The 8,735-nt window shown below is 43.1% G+C and overlaps 1 long non-coding RNA gene across 1 annotated transcript; it reads left to right on the top strand.

Annotated features, from left to right (window-relative positions):
• Positions 1 to 404: 404 nt before the first annotated feature.
• Positions 405 to 3,178, top strand: LOC146892449 (uncharacterized). The gene is made up of 2 exons (XR_015004353.1): positions 405 to 719; positions 3,059 to 3,178. It is a non-coding gene; the product is annotated as an uncharacterized LOC146892449 (long non-coding RNA).
• Positions 3,179 to 8,735: the final 5,557 nt, after the last annotated feature.

Here is an 8,735-nt window from a genome sequence, read left to right as displayed (position 1 = left end):
CACAGTGTGCACTGCTGAGCAAGGGATTCTAGTTCACAGACTGTTGAAGTATTTCCCCAGCAACACCAGTTTATCAGGTTCACATTCCTAGGGTGTGGGGTAATGAAGACTGGGCCAGAGGTGATGCAACGTTTGAATTCCAGCAAGAAAAGAACAAAACAACAACATCAACAAAAACAAAACAAACAAACAAAAAGACCTTATGGAAACCCCCAAATCAAAACAAGGGAGGACCAGAGAGGTGGCTCTCCTGGTAAAGGACTTTATTCCCAGATGGATGACCTGACTTCAACCCCCAGAACCCACAAGGTGAAGGTAGAGAATCACCTCCTGCAGCTGTCCTTTGAGCATAAAGAGAACACAACACACAATAACGAAACAGATAAATGTAAAGTGAAAGGAACTAAAGAGCGGCAGTATTTCGATGCTCTCTCGGGGAAGAAGCCTAAATTCGTGACTAACGCAAAGATTTCTACAGCTGGGAGCAGAAAGAGCACAGGTTAACAGTCGGCAAAGTTAAGTGCCCAGAGGAGCCAGAGAAGTGTTGAGTGAATTATGACCTGCTTCAGAGAAAGGTGGAGAATGTGCTAGTCTCCGAGCGTCTGCCATTCAAACCCAGACTGCCTTAAAGCACAACCAAAGAGAACATATTAGCGTGTGAACCTGGCCCTGGGCGACGATTTGTCAACCCCCGGAATAAAGAAGAGAAAAGAGAGCAGGTATGAAAGGGTGAGGGAAAGTGGCCACAGGAAAACGGGAGGCATGCAAGCTGATAAACATACCAGGAGGAATTAGCCCAGTGAGCTGGGAAGTGAGCGAAAGCAAGCTCTCTTTTCTTGTACCCCGTTATCACCACAAGGTGGCGCTCTCGAGAAATTGACTCGCTAGACCACACTACTTCCTGGAAGCCTTGTTTGCTAGAATGTGGGCTAAAAGAGGTGAGCCAGGCAGCTCTGCCTTCAAGCCACTCCCCTTTGTGTGAGATCCAGTAGAAGCAGTTCTGGGTAAGGCAGTCTGAGTCAGTGCTGATGACCGTCCAACTGAGCGAAACCAGAAATGAAGACTCCAATCTCTATCATTTTTAGAAAGTTAGAAGCAAGAACACTACAGAGGTGTTTCCCCTCTTGTTTCCCTTTCTAGTGCAGGACATTTTCTGAGATATTTCAAGAGGCAGGGATCAGTCAGAAAGGGTTCACCGTTCCTAGCAGCCAAGTGTGGGCCACCAGACTGTTACTGTCGAAGGCATGAGACCATTACTGAGGTGTAACTTTTTGATCATGACTTCAAAATAGATGGGATTCCTCTACATCTTTCTGGATGAATATCGACACAGGGATTAGTTCTCTTGGGCCACAGAAATGAGGACATTAACCTAGGAACGACTAAGCAAAAACACACAGACAGCCTAAGCTTTGAACAATAAGACAGGCAACTTCTTACCTCCCTCCCTCCGTCCCTTGCTCCCTCCCTCCCTCCCTCCTTTCCTTCCTTTCTTCCTTCTTTTCCCTCCCTCCCTTCCTCCCTCTCTTCCTTCCTTAACAGAGTCTCACTAGGTTGCCCAGGCTGACCTCAAACCCACGATCAACTTGCCTCACCTTTCTGAGTGCTTGTATTGAGACGTACACTATCTGTCCAGTTCAGTTATTGGTTTATAGAGAAATTTAAAGTAGTAAGTTTTAAAGAGCAGTGGTTTTTAAAATTCAGGGCTGGGCAAACGTAAGCAACTCTCCTCCACCATAAGCCATGCTGCTAATTTGTTAACATCAGTGACAGGGAACAGAATTCACAAGACTTAGAATGTTATTACAGGAAGCTGGGACGCTTGTGCTAGTGACTGGTCCTTAGGATGATTATTACAGGAAGCTGGGGGTGGGGCTTGTGCTAGTGACTGGTCCTTAGGATGATTATTGCAGGAAGCTGGGGGCTTGTGCTAGTGACTGGTCCTTGGGATGATTATTGCAGGAGGCTGGGGGGCTTGTGCTAGTGACTGATCCTTAGGATGATCAATATAGGAAGCTGGGGGGCTTGTGCTAGTGACTGATCCTTAGGATGATCAATATAGGAAGCTGGGGGGCTTGTGCTAGTGACTGGTCCTTAGAATGTTATTATAGGAAGCTGAATGGCTTAAATGTTGAGCGTGTGCTGAGGATCAGATACTAGATGGAGCTTTCAGAACTGACTCTGGAAACCACATAGCAAAATGGCAGCTGCTGTATTTGTCATATCAGATCCTGGTGACGATGCTGCTGTCAGCAGGAAGTTGTCAGTACAGCTTCCTGCTCCACTCCTCGGGCCCTGCAACAAGAGAACAATGCCCTGTAGACTCAAGGCATCCACAGCAGTAGTGATTGGTACTGAGATCTCTGTCTACTCAGTGGCAGAGAGAACCAGTTCCAGAGGTGCCTGCCAGTTGAAGCTTGCATGAATGCATCCAGTTGACTAAATCTAAGTCTCACTTAAAACCACATCTAGGACCAACACCTGAAAGAACAAGGCGAGGGGTTGAGGATCCAATGCCATACTTGGCTACATGGCAAGTTTGAGGACAGCCTGGGCTACATCAGACCCCATTTCAAAAAACAAAGCAAACAAAACCCAAGTAATATATCTAATGTGGAGCTCGAGAAATGCAGTTTTCGGCTTTCTGGAGTGTGAGTTTCAGGCAGACACTGCCAAACCAAGGGACGTCTGGAATGCAACGCCTGCAACCTCTACAATTCATCCGAACCCAGGAAAAGGAGCGAAGAGCAGTGATGGAAAGGTGCTGTACTGGGAACAGAATATATAAGTGAGTTGGTGTTACAGGTCAGCAAATGCAGGAAGACTCACATTTGGATGCTTAGGGAATGACATTAGGAGGTATGGCCTTGTTGGAGTAGATGTGTCCTTGCTGGAGGAAGCTTGTCTGTCACTCAGGGTTTGGGGGGCTTTTGGGTTTCAAATGCCCAAACAAGGCCCAGTCTCAGTCTCTCTCTCTCTCTCTCTCTCTCTCTCTCTCTCTCTCTCTCTCTCTCTCTCTCTCTCTCCTTCTCTTTCCTGCCTGCTTATCTCAATGAAGAACTTTCAAGTACCTCTCCAGCACCGTGTCTGCCTGCACACTGCCATGATTCCTGCCTTGATGATAATGGACTCAACCTCTGAATGTAAGCCAGCCCCAATTAAATGCTTTCCTTTGTAAGAGTTGCTGTGGTCACGGTGTCTCGTCAGAGCAAGAGAAACCCTAACTAAACGACTATCTATAGGAATTCAGTGTGTGCAAGACAGCACTTTAAAACGACAGTTCAGGAAAGGTCTCTCACAATAACAGCGTGACAGCTGACTTGTCATTTAGAAAATGTTCTGAGAACTCAAGATAAATCCCACAAAGATTAATAATGTAAATGTGACCTGCACAAGCATAAAATATGCAATTTGTGTGGTAAAGGTATTTTTAAGCTTAATAGAGAACTTTTTCAGAGAATTTTGAGTGTTTTTGTGAATATTTATTTGTCTGTTGAGGGAGTTACATGCTGTAGTCCAGGCTGGCTTGGAACTTTCAGTGAAGACCAGGATGGCTTCTTACTTCTAACTTCAATACCCCATTTTCAATAATGGCTCGAACACACAAACAGAAAGTCAGTGAGCAAGCAGTGGACTTGAACACAGATACAGACAAATAGACATGATAGACACACAGAAGACATTGCACCCAAAGAAAACAGAACACACATGCTTTAAGTACACAGACTGATGAGGGATGCCCATCTGTGTGCTGTGAATATATCTTATCACCATTGGTTAATAAGGGCAGAATAACTAGGCTGGACATCTAAACAGACACAGGAAGAAAGAAGGTGGAGACCAGAGGGACATAGCAGCTACCGGGGGAGCACATGTGAGGAATAAGCCACGAGCCTCTTGGTAAAATATAGACCAATAGAAATGGGTTAATTTAAGTTATAGGAGCTAGTTAGTAATAATCCTGAGAGAATAGGTCAAGCAATTATAATTAATATTAAGCCTCTGAGTGTTTATTTGGGAACTGGTGGGCCAGAGAGAAATCTCCAGTTACAAAAGACCATTTTCTAGGACAGATCACAGGGCAGATCACAGAAAAAGTCTCAAAAATGTAAGAATTGAAATTGTACAAGGAGTCTAGTCTGACCACAGTGGACAAAACTAAAATTCATTAACAGAAGCAGTACTAAAAAAATCCTTAAACATGAATGTATTTAGGAGACACTGCATGGGTTGCCTGTCTCCTTCACTGTACAGTCCTTAGTCTTAATACTCATTAAACTTCAATATAAATTGACTTACTCAGACTGTAAGACATCTAAAGTCAGGGTGTAGTGCTATTTCATTTGTATTTTAATAAATAAAGCTTGCCTGAAGACCAGAGAGCAAAACAGCCACACTGATCAGTCTAAAAGACCATGTAGCGGTGGAATACACCTTTTATCTCAGTAGCCACACTAGTTAGCCAAAGAGGCTGGGCAGTGGTGGTGCACACCTTTAATCCTAGCACTAGAGAGGAATATAAGAAGGGAGGAGACAGGTCTCAGCTCAGTTTCATTTTAAAGATTTATGGAGACAGGATCGCCATTTCAGTCTGAGGTAGAGACATGAGCCAGTGGCTGATGCAGGAGAATTGTCTGTATTCTGTCAATCATATTTTAATAAAACGCTGATTGGCCAGGCAGGCAGTATAGGTGGGAAAACCAGACAGGAAGTAGAGGTGATGCAATGAGAACAGGAGAATTCTGGGAAGCAAGGAGGTTCCTCAGCCACTCCTGCGCAGATCACTGAAGAAGCAACATGTAAGCTGCCCCCGCTGGAAAAGGTACTGAGCCATTATGGCTAACATAGATAATGATAATGGATTAATATAAGTTACAAGGACTAATAAGAAGCCTGACCCAATGGGCCAATCAGTTTATAACCTAATGGAGTCCTGTGTATAATTTCTCTTTGGGATTTGCCAGCTGTTGGGGTACCAGGCGGGACAGAAGCCCCAACAAGCCGGCCCCCGTCATGTTACATATGGCGCCAACGTGTGGATAACAGAATCCACAGAAAGCCTGAGAAAGCTTGGGAAAGAATAGAGTAAAGCATGTTTTGTTGGTAGCAGCAATTTCTTGGGTTTGCTCTGCTTGCTAGAGGCAAGCAAGGCTCTCATCTAAGAGAGGCTTCCTGACTCAGCTTTAGCTGCAAAACCCTGCAGCTCATTAAGAGGTCCTGCCATGAAACACCTAAACGGTGTTGATGAAAAGCTGAACGCATGCTTTTCGGGTTTTCAGCCGTAACAGGAAAAAAGCTGCGCTGTTTTAAAATGCCGGTTTTCTGGTCTGTCCTGCCAGGGCAAACTCTGACTCTTTTAGGCAGGCAGTCCGACTGAGTGTGGTCTGTGAGCAGAATACTACAGCTTGCTTGCTACCAGGGACCTTGAAACGCCATAGAGTTGTGGCAGTAAAAGGCTCCAGTGGTACCCCTACCATGAGTCTGGAAAGCTAAGGAATGAACTGGATCTAGCCGTCAAAGCCACGGCTCTCCATACTGCTTAGTAAATTAAAGACTCATGTAGTCAGGAAAAGAGAGATATACAGTAAAGAGAGATTCAAAGAGGAAGAAAACCTCTTCATGGTTTACAGTGTGTTAAAAATATATGTAGGCTAAAGGTTAAAGTCATTAAAAATAAAAAAGAAAGAAAGGGAGAAATAGGGTGTGGTGGTACACACCTTTAATCCCAATGCCTGGGAGGCAGAGGTGCGTTGACCTCTGAGACTTTAAGGGACAGAGGTAGTTGACCTCTGTGACTTCAAGGTGTGGTAGCACACACCTTTAATCCCAATGCCTGGGAGACAGAGACAAACATATCTCTGAGTTCAAGGTGTGGTAGCACACACCTTTAATCCTAGCACTGGGGAAGCAGAGACATGTGGATCTCTGTGAGTTCAAGGTGTGGTAGCAAACACCTTTGAGCCCAGTACTGGGGAGGCAGAGACGGAAGGATCTCTGTGAGTTCAAGGACAGCCTGGTCTACAGAGTTATTCCAGGACAAAGATATACAGAGATCCTGTCTCAAAAGTTAAAAGTAAAAATAAAAGAAATAGAGGTTAAAGTTAAGCCACACAAAGATGGAAAATACAAAGAGAATCTTGATACTGTATGTTATTATACTCTCTTTGAATTGTTTGAATGCTGAGGAAGGAGCAACAGCTGCTAAAAGACTTTTGTTTATAAATGCTGCTGAACTAACCCAAGATAGGCATTTTGAAAATACCTTGGCTTCAAAACTGAAGTCAAAAGGTATGTTACTTTGGAGAAGAGATTTTGCTTTTGTTTCCACAGAAAATGAGAGGTTGTGGATTCATTCTGAGTTAAGAAAAATCCAGTATGATCAAGGAAGGCCACCTGAGAAATCTCCGACAGGAACAGATGGCCCAGATGTCTGAGTTCTTCATCCAGAACAGGTTCAAGACTGCTGCCTGAGATGATCAAGACTCACAGGATACTCCAGTCAGGACTTGATGATAATTCTAAATTTTCTTTAGGTCCCCATAAGATTATCAGCGCCCCCAACCAGCAGGAAGTAGCCTGAAATACTACACCCACATTCCCAACAAATGGACTGTGGGTATTTTCCTTTGTTTAAAAAAAAAAAGAGGGAAATGATGCGGGAGAATTGTCTGTATTCTGTCAATCATATTTTAATAAAACGCTGATTGGCCAGGCAGGCAGTATAGGTGGGAAAACCAGACAGGAAGTAGAGGTGATGCAATGAGAACAGGAGAATTCTGGGAAGCAAGGAGGTTCCTCAGCCACTCCTGCGCAGATCACTGAAGAAGCAACATGTAAGCTGCCCCCGCTGGAAAAGGTACTGAGCCATTATGGCTAACATAGATAATGATAATGGATTAATATAAGTTACAAGGACTAATAAGAAGCCTGACCCAATGGACCAATCAGTTTATAACCTTATGGAGTCCTGTGTGTAATTTCTCTTTGGGATTTGCCGGCTGTTGGGGTACCAGGTGGGACAGAAGCCCCAACAAGCCGGCCCCCGTCATGTTACAAGTGGCTGATTGTTTTGCTTTTCTAATCATCAGATTGAACACTGATATCTGTCCCTGGGTTTTTATTATTCATCCTACAAAGCAGTAATTTTACATTCTTAGTGTCTCACAAGCATCATTTGGTAGGATTCAGTAAAGTGTCTGGAGAACAAAGAAATCATTCTTATTGTTAAATCCAACTACCCTATGTAAAACAGTTCGCCTATTCATTTAAAAAATTCTACCATCATCCCCAAACTCAGAATTATCATCGATGGGGCCTGGTAGCCCATTCCAACTCTCAATAGGCTGAAGGGTGTTGATCCTTTTGTGATTTGGAGAATTCCTTTAAGGACATTCAGAGCTTTAGACTTTGGATTTTTACATTTTTAGTTACATTTTTAAAAACCCACAGGATACACTATTTACCATCTTAATAACTTTGAAAACGCCAATGTTTTATTGGTGTTCGATATTTTCATGTTCTTATGTGACAGAATTTAGAAGTCTTTTGTTTTACAAAACTTTATGTTTGATATAGAAGTTTCCCAACCTTGACTATCGTTATTTTATTCCCTGTCAAGTCCCACTACCTAAAAGACTTCACAATAGTAGAACCAGAGGGTGTTTATCTTGATTGCTCAAATCTCTGTTGCAGTACCCTCAAGCTTATCCATTTTGTCCTGTGCTGAGGATTTATTTCTTTTTAAAGGTTGTATAATACTCACTTACCTATGTCACACTTTTGTTCATTTGTCTCTTGATAGACTTCTGTATAGGCTGCTCTCACCTTTGGCACTGAGAACAATGCTGTCACAAACATGGCAGATCTAGAGATTTCCTTTGAGATACTGTTTTCAATACTTTGGAGAGAAAAAGAGTGGTTTTCAAAACAAACGATCTGGATACCAGATAAAATAGATTCTAGCTAATGTCAGCAGCCAGTTCACAGACCGTATTATGTCTTTGTTGTTTATTTATATAGTACAGGATAGCAGGAAGTTCGTTGTAGCCCTGACAAGGAAAGAAGAGCTCAAAACCAAGTTTGATGAGATGGGGTATCCAAGCTAACTGTCTATGTATATTTTACTCTAGGAAAATCAACATTAGAAATGAAGGATTGGGGAATGGGCTGCCATACGGCTCAGTGATAACAGTACTTACTGCTTCTACGGATGACCCACATTCAGTGACCAGCATGCAGGCCAAATGCATTCTTTTAAACATTTCCTCATCATTTCTTACCTTTACCCAGTCTATACCCTTCCCCCACAGTGACTATTAAGTCATAGTGAATCCTACCACTTCCTGTTCAGCTGAATCAACAGTTCTGGAGGCTGTGACTAATAAATGCTGTAGCCCAGGGTTATACCTGACTTCCAAAACTCCTGGTTAGCTCTGAGTTCATAATTATAAGTACTCATGTTTACACAATGAGTAAATTGATTTGAGCAATGACTATAAACTGCACACACACACACACACACACACCCACATACCCACCCACCCACCCCCACACACACACAGAGAGAGAGAGAGAGAGAAATAAGTTAGATGACTAATGATTTTTAACTTACTTGTTTTTTAAACATATGCTGGCTGACTACCTAATGCTCTGAGGTCATGACAGTGTAAGGAATTTAGTTTGTAAAGCTAGTGTGTGGCATGCATGAGTCCTGCAGAAAGAGGAGAAAGAGGTAG

Source organism: Myodes glareolus, chromosome 11, assembly GCF_982192425.1.
Source record: "Myodes glareolus chromosome 11, mMyoGla1.1, whole genome shotgun sequence".
NCBI classification, from domain to species: Eukaryota; Metazoa; Chordata; class Mammalia; order Rodentia; family Cricetidae; genus Myodes; species Myodes glareolus.
Note: the sequence above shows the minus strand (reverse complement) of the source record. Positions and strands in the feature narration are given on the sequence as shown.